Source organism: Cervus elaphus, chromosome 10 (assembly GCF_910594005.1).
Source record: "Cervus elaphus chromosome 10, mCerEla1.1, whole genome shotgun sequence".
Classification (NCBI taxonomy): domain Eukaryota; kingdom Metazoa; phylum Chordata; class Mammalia; order Artiodactyla; family Cervidae; genus Cervus; species Cervus elaphus.
The window spans coordinates 14822843-14835091 of NC_057824.1; positions in this window are offsets into that span (position 1 = coordinate 14822843).

The following is a 12249-nucleotide window of genomic DNA, read 5'->3' on the forward strand; positions in this document are numbered from 1 at the left end:
GACCTTTACAATTTTGGGCTTTTACTCTGTGAAGGACCTTATTCGAGAGAAGCAAAAGACAGACTGGTAAATGAACCACTGACGACCCAACCCTTGCCAGGAGGCAGAGAAGGGAAAACACTTGCAGGAGAGTCATCTTCCAACCAGGAGGTCCTGGTCAGGATCAAGGGACTCACAAGCTACCAGCAACCAGGATTCTGGAGAGGTCGAAAAGAGATGGGAGACTCCAATCCAGAGGTCCTACTGACTTCCCAGGGTCCTCCTCGCTGGAATCCATCTCGGCTGAGTGGTGCGTGTGCCCCCAGGAAGGATGCCAATTCAGAATGACTGGCCAGAGAGGAGCCAGAAAGGAACCCAATGACCATAAACCCTGAGCCTGTGATCTTCCCTCCGTTTCCCTCTGGCAAGAGCAGTTTCTCTCCCATTTCCCTGACCCTCCTGAGCCCCCTGACGGACGCGTTCCCGCTGCCGCTTCCGGCTGCGCCCCGACCCCGGCCAAACTCACAGGTGCGGCGCCTCGGCCGGGAGCCGCCCGCCCCGGCCCCCAGGCGCTCTCAGTGCGCCCAGCCTGCACACCCACTTCCGGCACAGACCCGCGGGCCTCGCTCCTGCCGCCAGGTCAGACACCTGAAACACCAGCAGATCCACCCCCAGAGACAATCCAAGCTTTTTATCCGCTGAACTGTCTATCATTTGGCGATCAAACTACGTCCACAGAAAGGAAAGAGGACCTGACCTAGGACGGCCGTGATATCCAGAGAAAACGGGTTACAGTCAAATTGTTTTCCTCTTGGAAAGAGTAAAGCAGGTTCTTTTGCATGTGCAATTATTCAAAACAATTGCTTCTTACAAAGGCCTGCCTAAGGCCACGCATGAAGGGAATCCTTTCCAGGGCCTTGGGAGACTTCACTGGTAGCTCAGGCTCTTTGTCAAAGCTTTGCACCGACAGTCCCGGAGATCGCGGTTCCACCCCTGTCTCAGGAAGATCTCCTGGAGAAGGGAATGGCAACCCACTCTGTTATTCTTGCCCAACCCAACCCCGTCCAAAAAGGGGCTCAACGGCACATTTTAAATCTCAGGCAGAAAACTAGAAGATCTCTGTCTGTCTGCATTTACGTATGTCTCCATGTGAGTCTTCTGTTTTTTCATAATATTACTGAAGTTGTGAGTTCTTATCGAAATAGTCAAATGAAAAGGAAGCCCTTACAAATCAAACAGCTCTAACTACAAGAAAAAATTGACCTAAATGAATTTCAGATTCACAGGAACTGGAAATTATTCAATATTAAATATCTAGTATTTTTTTCCTGCTACTCTTCTATAGACATGTCTAAGAGTCATTAACATGAAGCCCAACATTGTCATTGTGCCTAGGTTTATTATAAGTTAAAAACTGCTATATTGTTATATCTGTCACAAGCTTGTCAACAAAGTACCTCTGAAAACAATAACAAAGAAAACTCCTAAAAAATGGAAATGTGATATGAGCTTTTGGATAAACTATTAACAATAATTATACTCTAAAATCCCTGTCTATAATAGTCTCAATTGTAGACAGAGGAGAAGGCAACGACAGAGGATAAGATGGCTGGGTGGCATCACTGACTCGATGGACATGAGTTTGAGCAAGCCCCTGGAGATAGTGATGGACAGGGAAACCTGGCGTCCTGCAGTCCACTGAGTCACAAAGAGTCAGACACGAGTGAGCAACTGAACTGAACTGAACTGACAATAATTTCTCCAGATTTTCGTCACCTGATTTTCTATCCTTGTGCTAAACTGAGTGATGACAGTGTATTGAATAGCTAGGTCATTTCCAAATAAATTAAGTTTCTGAAACATTCACTACTTGAGAGGACTTTCCTCTTACACAGAAATGAAAGAGATGTTTTACTATCCATGAATAGCATCTGGTGCCATCCTGAAACTAAACAATTTTACGGAATCACATTGCCGTGCTCCCCTACAGTCCAATGGACTTTCACAAGGACATGATTTTTCTGAATGTTTATTTCAAAAAGTTAGAATTTAATGACTGCAAACAATAAAACTCATAATATTTTAATACATAATATTAATAATACTGAGTTGGTCATTTTTTTCCTATTCTACCACAGCCTACTGACTGGAAGTCAGTTTTAGTAACTACTACTATCATAAGACCCTCATCAGTAAGTGAAGATATATAGGAAAACCCATAATATATCTAAAAAACATCAAGATACAATGATAATAAAAAAAAAAAAATACAGTTACATCTTAGTTGGTATAGAAACAGGATGATTATGAAAGCACAGCCCACGATCAAGTCCAGGCCATGGAAACCTGTGACTGTCACGAGTGTTGACTTCGCCTTCATCTGAGGTTGTCAAAAGTGCTTTGTAAAATCCTGAGGTTTGCAGCACTTGTAACCTCCTGAAGAGACTGCAATCCAAAGGATTTCTAGAATATCCTGATGCTGTGGTGAGCTCAAGCAATACATACTCCAGAGGACAGAAGACAGACATGTTGGGAAGTGGGGATGACTTCTACTGCACTTAGGCAGAAAGGGCATGTTGCTACTCAGCCTCGTACACGTGTAGAAGCATCACCTCAGTGATGAAACCTTTAAAGGCTCGATTAAAATGACAATGACTGGTAGGAATAAACCTTCAGAAGTGCCTTCTCAGACCTCCCATCATAAGCACAAGCATAATAAAAACACCGAGTTTTCATGGTCTCACACAAAATTAGACTCACTCATGACAATGGCCAGAGAGGCTCCTATAAGACATCGGGGCTGGGCTTTACTGGAGGATGCACATCGGTTGAGTACATCGCTATGTGTTATGGAAATATGCGTTACTGGCAGGGTGAAGGCATATTCTTGAATAACACAGCAAATAACACTACAAATTCAAGGAACTTGGCTACAATGACAATAGCTGATTTCGTGATGGCTACTGCTGGGTAGAGCTAGGATTGTCTCTCCCATTAAGTACCTCAATGGCCAGCCGTGATAGTAGCCATTAGTTTCTCACTGGAATTCTCACTTAGAAACCGAACCTAATACTTGCCATGTTGACTAGCGCAACAACAGTGAAAGCTCCTTGGAGAAGCAAGTCAGACAGACATGCTTCTGTTTTCTCACAGAAGCTGCTTATGACCGGTCCTGCTCACAGACAGATTGCTAATTCCAAATTTATAGACAGTGATGCAGATATTCTTTACCAACTGAGCCACCAGGGAAGCCCTAATAGCTCAGTTGATAAAGAAACTATAAATAGTGAAGAGTGGGAAGGGAAAATGGGAACCTGTCATGAGGCCCCTGAAAATAGGGAACTAGAAACTTTTCAGAGATTCGAAGTCAAAGGGGGCTAATATGACTTAGAAATGGAGCAGCAGGCACAAGCTCTAGAATGAAATGAAGGGCAGAAGAATGAAATTAGGGAATATAATATAGAGACTTGAAGATAGAACAATGTCAAAGTGAAGTCCAACTCTTGGAGAGGGAATTCACAGGGCCTGGACCCCGTCTCAGGCCTGTCCATGCTGGTCGTGCGCGGCCGCCTCTCCAGTGGACTCTGAGCTCTGCGCTAGTGTCTGTGGGAACGACAAGGGAAGGATAGGACCCCCTCCGCACAGGGGGACCTTGAAGAGCGTGTCCAGGTTACTCATTGCCTAAGAGAAAACAGACACTAATCACCCCTGTCTCTGGACCTGTCTCTGGACAGGTCATAAATTTTTCTGTATCTGTCAGAGTGTAACCTCGGGCTTATTGATTATTGGCCAATTGTTTAACTTTTTGAACACATAACACATGAATGATGGGATTATTGTGATTGTATTTACCCTTCCTTTGTTTATGTAAGTCTCAAGGAATTTGGGGTGGTGAGTTCGGACACGGACACATGGGGTATAAAAGATTTTCACAAATGCTGGTCGGGATCCTTGGCTAAGAGAAGGCTCTGCCTTGGGCCTGCCACTGTAATAAACTGCACTCCACTATCTGCATTGTCTTTCTGAGCAAATTTGTTCCCCAGAACGCATGGCTACAACACTCTTACAAAAAGTATAGATCAAAGAATTAGGGAAGAAAATTAAGATATACTGATGGCTTATTTTGTCTTATACTGATTAGGAACATTATAACTACTTTTAATTTAATCTTCCAGGCTCCTCTGGTGGCTCAGTGGTAAAGAATCCACCTGCCAACGCAGGGAACATAGGTTCAGTCCCTGATCCAAGAAGATCCCACACGGCAGGAAGCAACTAAGCCTGTGTGCCACAATTATGGAGCCTGTGCCCCAGAGCCCAGAAGCTACAACTATTGAGCGCATGTGCTGCAGCTGCTGAGACCCTGGAGCCTGTGTTCCACAAGAGAAGCCACCACAACGGGACGTCCACGCACCGCACTTAAAGAGTGGCCCTCACTATCCACAACTAGAGAAAAGCCCGTGCGGGAACAAAGACCCAGCACAGCCAGAAATAGATAAATAAAATGACTTTATAGTTTAATCTTCCAGTTTTTATTTTCTATGAAATAGCTATCTCACTAACAGTGATATTCAAATATTTAACAGCAGACAAATATCTAACAGCATAGACAATGAACCAGTCAGAAGCTGGCCAGAGCACCCCTGCTGAGCCAGGTATTAATCTCTAATGACTAGCTCCCAAGGCCACAGTAGGGATCTTGGGAGGGGTCAGGGCAGGCCAGCAAGCACACAGGAAACAGGCTCTAGACAAAGGCCATGCACTGTTCTTTTTTTTTTTAATTTTTTATTAGTTGGAGGCTAATTACTTCACAACATTTCAGTGGGTTTTGTCATACATTGATATGAGTCAGCCGTAGATTTACACGTATTCCCCATCCCGATTCCCCCTCCCACCTCCCTCTCCACCCGATTCCTCTGGGTCTTCCCAGTGCACCAGGCCCGAGCGCTTGTCTCATGCATCCCACCTGGGCTGGTGATCTGTTTCACCATAGATAGTATACATGCTGTTCTTTTGAAATATCCCACCCTCACATTCTCCCACAGAGTTCAATAGTCTGTTCTGTATTTCTGTGTCTCTTTTTCTGTTTTGCATATAGGGTTATCGTTCTGGGCATACACACTGAGGAAACCAGACATGCACTGTTCTTAAGAGTGAAATGATATGTACCAACAGAATATCAGCTCTCAGTGGAAATGTCCTCTGGGCAGGTTTAGACTTAATCTCCATCTTTACTTTATCATCTCCTTGATGCTTCACTAGCAACTGGGGTCTTCCCTGCTGCTCTTGCCTTTGAGGGGCAGTACCACTGCTACAGATGGTGGCTCCAAGGAGAGCAGGCAGCAGAGACCCTTGTTATCATTTGCCTCCAAACCCCTTCAGCATCCCCAAGATTAGCACACTAGCCCGTATAAATTTAGGTACATTTCTTTACTAAAGGCCTGGGAGCAATTACAGAAGGAAATTATAATGAAGGAAACAAAGAGTTCAAGTTCTAGTTCATTTAGCGTTCTAGGGAAGGCAGGCTTTCCTAGACATTTTTGCTTGGTCTGCCCAGCACCCTTTCCCGAACCCCACACCATGGTGCCTTGGTTAAAGGTGTAGATGTGCAACCTGTGCGGTGGGATTTGCAGTTATCACTCAGTAACACTGTAGCATTGAGCTAAAAGTCACACCTCTCAGAGCCAATATGGATTGGTTATTAAAATTGTTAATTTTATTAGGTGGGACATTGGCAATTTGTAAGAATTTTTTTTTTGCTTTGACTTGTAAATGGAGGTATTTGGGGAGCAGGAAATGATGTGGTGCTTGGAATTTGTCTTTAAACACACTCCAGGCCAAAAAAGGGAGTGTTACTGCAGTGGTAGGAGAGGACAGATGATTGCTGAAGCAAGGCAAGGGCTACGTAGAGCGGGGTGGGGTTTCTGTGCTCTCCAGAGTTGTGTGTATGTTTGAAACTTTTCACTAAGAGTGAATGAACCAAAAACAAACAATAAGGATTTCCAAAGAGCGTGTACATTTCATAGTTGCAATTTATTTGATTTTCCAGGTCGATTCCAGCTCTCATCCTATCCGTTAGCTTCCCTAGACATTAGCAGGGATATTCCCTCTGACAAAATTTGCCAGGTCCAATGCTAGTGAGCACACTGGTTTGGATTCTATCAGTTCACTTCAGTCGTTCAGTTGTGTCTGACTCTTTGTGACAACATGGATTGCAGCAAGCCAGGCTTCCCCGTCAATCACCAACTACCAGAGCTTGCTCCAATTCAAGTCCATCGAGTCAGTGATGCCATCCAACCATCTTATATTCTGAGGTCAACTTCTCCTCCTGCCTTCAATCTTTCCCAACATCAGGGTCTTTTCAATTGAGTCAGTTCTTTGCATCAGGTGGCCAAAGGATTGGAGTTTCAGCTTCAGCATCAGTCCTTCCAGTGAATACTCAGGATGCTTTCCTTTAGGATGGACTGGTTTGATCTCCTTGCAGTCTAAGGGACTCTCAAGAGTCTTTCCCAACACCACAGTTCAAAAGCATCAATTCCTTCAGCACTCAGCCTTCTTTACAGGCCAACTCTCACATCCATACATGACTACTGGAAAAATCATAGCTTTGACTATATCAATCTTTGTTGGTAAAGTAATGTCTCTATTTTTTAGTATGCTGTCTATGTTGGTAAAGCTGTTCTTCCAAGGAGCAAGCATCTTTACATTTCATGACTGCAGTCATCATTTGCAGTGATTTTGGAGCCAAAAGTAGTAAAACCTGTCACTGTTTCCATTGTTTCCCCATCTATTTGCTATGAAGTGATGGGACCAGATGCCATGATCTTAGTTTTTTGAATGTTGAGTTTTAAGCCAACTTTGTCACTCTCCTCTTTCACTTTCATCAAAAGGCTCTTTAGTTCTTCTTCACTTTCTGCCATAAGGGTGGTGTCATCTGCATATCTGAGGTTATTGATATTTCTCCTGGCAATCTTGATTCCAGCTTGTGCTTCATCCAGCCCAGCATTTCACATGATGTATTCTGCATTTAAGTTAAATAAGCAAGATGACAAGATACAGCCTTGACATACTCCTTTTCCAACTTGGAACCAGTCCATTGTTCCATGTCCAGTTCTAACTGTTGCTTCTTGACCTGCATATGGATTTCTCAGGAGGCAGATCAGGTGGTCTGGTATTCTCATTTCGTGAAGAATTTTTCAGTTTGTTGTGATCCACACAAAGCCTTTAGTGTAGTCAATGAAGCAGACATAGATGTTGTTCTGGAATTCTCTTGCTTTTCCTATGGTCCAGCAGATGTTGGCAATTTGATCTCTGGTCCCTCTGCCTTTTCTAAACCAGCTTGAACATCTGGAAATTCTTGGTGCATGTACTGTTGAAGCTTGGCTTGGAGAATTTTGAGCATTATTTGTTAGTGTGAGATAGGGGCAATTATGTGGTAGTTTGAACATTCTTTAGCATTGCCTTTCTTTGGGATTAGAATGAAAAGTGACCTTTCCCAGTCCTGTGTGGCCACTGCTGAGTTTTCCAAATTTTCTGGAATATTGAGTGCAGCACTTTCACAGCATCATCTTTGAGGATTTGAAATAGCTCAGCTGGAATTCCATCACCTCCACTAGCTTTGTTTGCAGTGATGTTTCATAAAACCAGTTGATTCACACTCCAGGGTGTCTGGCTCTAGGCGAGTGATCACACCATTATGTTTATCTGGGTCATTAAGATCTTTTTTGTATAGTTCTTCTGTGTATTCTTGCCACTTCTTCTTAATATCTTCTGCTTCTGTTAGGTCTATACTGTTTGTGTTCTTTATTGTGCCCGTTTTTGCATGAAATACTCCCTTGGTATCTCTAATTTCCTTGAAGGGATCTCTAGTCTTTCCCATTGTATTCTTTTCCTCTGTTCCTTTTCACTGGAAAGGATTCCAATGATTCCAATTCCTTTCCTGAGGAAGGCTTTCTTCTCTCTCCTTGCTATTCTTTGGAACTCTGCATTCAGATGGGTATAGCTTTCCTTTTCTCCTTTGCCTTTCACTTCTCTTCTTTTCTCAGCTATTTGTAAGGCCTTCTCAGACAACCATTTTGCCTTTTTGCATTCCTTCTTGGGGATGGTCTTGTGCCATGTTTCCTGTACCATGTTACAAATCTCCGCCTATACTTTTTCAGGCACTCTGTCTATCAGGTCAAATTCCTCGAATCTATTTGTCACTTACACTGTATAATCTTCCCTGGAGAGGGGAAAGGCTACCCACTCCAATATTCTGGCCTGGAGAATTCCATGGACTGCATAGTCCAGAGGGTTGCAAAGTGTTGGACATGACTGAGCAGCATTCACTTTCACTTTTCATTGTATAATTGTAAGGGATTTGATTTAGGTCATACCCGAATGGTCTAGTGGTTTTCCCTACTTTCTTCAATTTAAATCTGAATTTTGCAATAAGGAGTTCATGATCTGAGCCACAGTTAGCTCCAGGTCTTGTTTTTGCTGACTGTATGGAGCTTCTTCATCTTTGGCTGCAAAAATTATAATCAATCTGATTTCAGTATTGACCATCTAGTGATGTTCATGTGAAGAGTCATCTCTTGTGTTGTGGGAAGAGGATGTTTACTATGACCAGTGCATGCTCATGGAAAAGGCTAACTCTGTTAGCCCTTGCCCTGCTTCATTTTATACTCCAAGGCCCAGACTTGCCTGTTACTCTAGGTATCTCTTACTTCTTACTTTTGCATTCCAGTCCCCAATGATGAAAAGGACACCTTTTTTGTTGTTGTTAGTTCTGAAGGTCTTGGAGGTCTTCGTAGAACCATTTAGTTCAGCTTCTTCAGCATTAGTGTTTGGGCATAGACTTGGATTACTGTGATAGTGAATGGTTTGCCTTGGAAATGACCAGAAATCACTTTGTCATTTCTGAGATTGCACCCAAGTACTGCACTTTGCACTCTTTTGTTGACTATGAGGGCCACTCCATTTCTTCTAAGAGATTCTTGCCCATAGTAGTAGATATAATGGTCCTCTGAATTAAATTTTCCCGTTCCAGTCCATTTTAGTTCATTGATTCCTAAAATGTTGATGTTCACTCTTGCCATCTCCTGCTTGACCACTTCCAATTTACCTTGATTCATGGACCTAACATTCCAGTTTTCTACGCAATATTATTCTTTTCAGTATCAGAATTTACTTCCATCACCAGTCACATCCACGATTGGGCATTGTTTTTGCTTTGGCTCAGCATCTTCATTCTTTCTGGAGCTATTTTTTCACCCTTCTCCAGTAGCATATTGGGCAATTACCGACCTGGGGAGTTCATCTTTCAGGGTCGTATCTTTTTGCCTTTTTTTTTTTTTTTTTTTTTTTTACTGTTCATGGGATTCTTAAGGCAAGAATACCGAAGTGGTTTGCCATTCCCTTCTACAGTGAACCACGTTTTGTCAGAACTCTCCACCATGACCCATCCATCATACATGGCCCTACATGGCATGCTCATAGTCTAACTGAATTAGATAGGGTTGTGATCCAAGTGATCAGTTTGGTTAATTTTCTGTAATTTTGGTTTTCATTCTGTCTGCCCTCTGATGGATGAGGATAAGAGACTTGTGGAAGCTTCCTGATTGGAGGGATTGGCTGTGAGGGAATCTGGGTCTTGCTCTGACATGCTTAGTAAATCTGTAATCTAATTTTCTCATGATGGGTACAGCTGTGTTCCTTCCCTGTAGTTGGCTTGAGACCAAGCTATGGTAGGGGTAATGGCAACCTCCTTCCAAATGGTTTATGCCAGGACTGTTGTATTCAGTGAGACTGAGCTATGGTAGGGGTAATTGCAACCTCCTTCCAAATGGTTTATGCTAGGACTGTTGTATTCAGTGAGACTGAGCTATGGTAGGGGTAATTGCAACCTCCTTCCAAATGGTTTGTGCCAAGACTGTTGTAATCAGTGAGACTGAGCTATAGTAGGGGTAATTGCAACCTCCTTCTAAATGGTTTATGCCAGGACTGTTGTATTCAGTGAGACTGAACTATGGTAGGGGTAATTGCAACCTCCTTCCAAATGGTTTATGCCAGGACTGTTGTATTCAGTGAGACTGAGCTATGGTAGGGGTAATTGCAACCTCCTTCCAAATGGTTTATGCTAGGACTGTTGTATTCAGTGTCCCTGACCCCACAATAGCCATGTTGACCCATGCCTCCCCTGGGGATTCTTGGACACTCACAGGCAAGTCTGCCTCAGTCTCCTGTGAGGGTCACTGCTCCTTTCTCCTGGTTCCTAGTGTGCACAAGGTTTTGTTTGTGCCCTCTAAGAGTCTCTTTCACCAGTCCCATGGAAGTTCTGTAATCAAGTCCCACTGGCCTTCAAGGTCAAATTCCCTGAGGGTTCTCAGTCCCTTTACTGGATCCCCATGTTGGGAAATCTGTTGTGGGCCTTAGAACTTTCACAACAGTGTGAGGACTTCTCTGGTATAATTGATCTTCAGTTTGTGGGTTGTCTACTCGCTGGCTCTCTGATGGGGCTCACACATTGTGCTTTCCCAGTCTGCTGAGGCCACAGCCCCTGTCCCCACAGCAGGCAACTGCTGACACTTGCATCTGCAGGAGACACTCAAACACTCAAAGGCAGGTCTGGCCCAGACCTATAACCATGTTTTTAAAATGTGACCAGTTTGCTGTTTGCACTAACTTGAATGCAAGAATCTCATTTTGAGGTGTTATCTTCCTCTGTCCCACTCTCTCTTAAGGACTGTTAAGGGTTAATGTTATCTCCAAGGTGAAAACAGCCTTGGGAGGAGCAGCCTACACCTGGTGTATAAAGGCAAAGTCTGCAGGAAGAAGAGTTTCAGGGTGAAGAGTGTCAAGAGAGGTTTGTAGTTTGAATTATCGGTCTCAAGGAGAGAAAAAGAAAAGTGAATCCTCATCATTTGATCCTGGTATTCAGAGCCAGAGGCAGGGACCTTGGGAAAGTGAAGAAGAGAAAAAGAAAGGAAAATGTCCAAATAAAATAGGTATGTATGGGGGCAAGAGGAGGGAGAAACTCTGAGAAAATGGGGTTGGGTGTATGATCACATTGATTTGCTGTTGTTGTTTAGTCTCTAAGTCATGTCCTACTCTTTTGCAACCCCACGGACTCTAGCCCACCAGGCTCCTCTGTTCATGTGATTTCCCAGGTGAGAATACTGGAGTGGGTTGCCATTTCCTTCTCCAGGGGAATCTTTCTGACCCAAGGCTCAAATCTACCTCTACTTCATTAGCAGGTGGACTCTTTCTTACTGAGCCGCCAGGGAAGCCCAATCACATGGATACTGGCCTCAAACACAAAAATTTGCTATTCCTAGTGAAAAATGGAATCAGCTCAGTTCAGTCACTCAGTTGTGCCTGACTCTTTGTGACCCCATGGACTGCAGCACACCAGGCCTCCCTGTCCATCACCAACTCCTGGAGTTTATTCAAACTCATGCCGATTGAGTGGGTTATGCCATCCAACCATCTCATCCTCTGTCGTCCCCTTCTCCTCCTGCCTTCAATCTTTTCCAGCATCAGGGTCTTTTCCAATGAGTCAATTCTTTGCATCAGGTGGCCAAAGTATTGGAGTTTCAGTTTCAGCATCAGTCCTTCCAATGAATAATCAGGACTGATTTCCTTTAGGATGGATTGGTTTGATCATGCTGTCCAAGGGACTCTCAAGAGTCTTCCCCAACACCACAGTTCAGAAGCATAAATTCTTTGGCTCTCAACTTTCTTCATAGTCTAATTCTCACATCCATACCTGACTACTAGAAAAAGCATAGCTTTGACTAGATGGACCTTCGTTGGCAAAGTAATGTCTCGCTTTTTAATATGCTGTCTTAGTTAGTCATAACTTTTCTTCCAGGGAGCAAGTGTCTTTTAATTTCGTGGCTGCAATCACCATATGTAGTGATTTTGGAGACCCCCAAAATAAAGTCTGCCACTGTTTCCATTGCTTCCCCATCTATTTGCCATGACGTCATGGGACCAGATGCCATGATGTTAGTTTTCTGATTGTTGAGTTTTAAGCCAAGTTTTTCACTCTCCTCTTTCACTTTCATCAGTAGGCTCTTTAATTCTTCACTTTCTTCCATAAGGGTGGTGTCATCTGCATATCTGAGGTTATTGATATTTCTCCCAGCAATCTTGATTTCAGCTTGTGCTTCTTCTAGCCCAGCGTTTCTCATGATGTACTCTGCATATTAGTTAAATAAGCTGGGTGACAATATACAGCTTTGACATACTCCTTTGCCGATTTGGAACCAGTCTGTTGTTCCATGTCCA